We start from the raw sequence: 1,392 nt of genomic DNA, 5'->3' as shown, positions 1-1,392 counted from the left end.
GCATGAATGTCTTTAAAGCTCATAACATGGTTCCTTAGAATGTTGTGGATAGTTCCACTATCTGCGAAGCACCCAATGTCTCTATGAGACATAACTACAAGGAGTAGATAGGCGAGTAAATAGTTCTACTTGAACCATTTAGAAGGATTGAAAGAAGCTACGAAAAGCTGCAATCCCGAGAGTGCATAAAAATTTCCTCGCAGAATGACCTTTGCGCACTAGAACAGCCATAACTTCTTCGTTAAAATAGATATGGACGAACCGTGAAAAGTTCTGAAAACTAGACTCATAGAGCTTTCCAATGATATAAAGCTCATTGTCTGATTCGTCCGGAGCTGTTCACAAAGCTTAAACGAAGTTGACTGTCCAAAAAGGACAGATTGCTGTTTTTCGCAGATTTGGCATGTGCGAAGCTGTGAAGCTTGCAGGTGGCGTGTAGGCTTTTGCCTTAGCCAAAAGTGACGTGTGTATGATCAAAAACAAGTCCTTTCGATCGTTCTACGGTCGTAAACTCCATGACTAGTTAGCAAAAGCTGCCTGACATGAACATAAACTAACTCAGAGGACCTAGAGGATCCGATTATGATGATAATTTTCCAGCTTTGATAAGTCTTCAACGTCTTTTGCAAGACGGCAATTGGTTTAATAGCGCAGGGGGATCCAAAATCAAAAGCTTTCGGTAACTCCAAGTCAGTATGACCAGGCATGTCCGTGGAGGGTCGGTAGTGCGAGGCACACTTAAAACGACTATCTCCTTAATTTTGGACAATTCTAAGACATCACACTGAGCTTGGATGAGCCTAGTTAAACAATTGATGATGAACAATCCGCTATAGGGTAGAAGACTTAACCGGAAACACGTGGGCGATCCTCCTTGAGGATGCAGCGCCATGAGTCACCTTCAAAAGAAGAGACCAAAATCGGCACAATATGCCATGTTTCTAAGGACGATGTAAGTGTACATCTTGATTGTAAATCAATATGAACCATAAGAGGAGAATAGTTTCACTTCGAAAAATTCTCAAGGCATTCGTTATTGCTAATGTGAGTACATCGAGGTCTCAAATAGACAAAGGACGTCGATACAACGCCTTAGTACATATAACTTGGAACGAAAATCAATGTCTAGCCGATGACATCAAAGTCATGGGTAGCTAGAGCAGGATCTGAATCTTTGAAATTCGCGATCATGAGGATGACGTTCTTGTCCTCATATTGATTTTCCATACCTTTTTGTATGCATTCACAATTTAAAGGAGCTTGACAATCTTGAACCAGTGATCCGAAGATCCACAACGGTTGCATTAATGTCATGAGCTGACGTGAGTAGTTTTGACAAAATAGTGTCTAGACCGGGAGTGTCGCTATTAGAGCCGGCAACACCTCCCCCTC

Source organism: Fragaria vesca, linkage group LG2 (genome assembly GCF_000184155.1).
Source record: "Fragaria vesca subsp. vesca linkage group LG2, FraVesHawaii_1.0, whole genome shotgun sequence".
Taxonomy (NCBI): domain Eukaryota; kingdom Viridiplantae; phylum Streptophyta; class Magnoliopsida; order Rosales; family Rosaceae; genus Fragaria; species Fragaria vesca.
The sequence above is the reverse complement of the archived record's forward strand: the minus strand, read 5'-3'. Positions refer to the sequence as shown.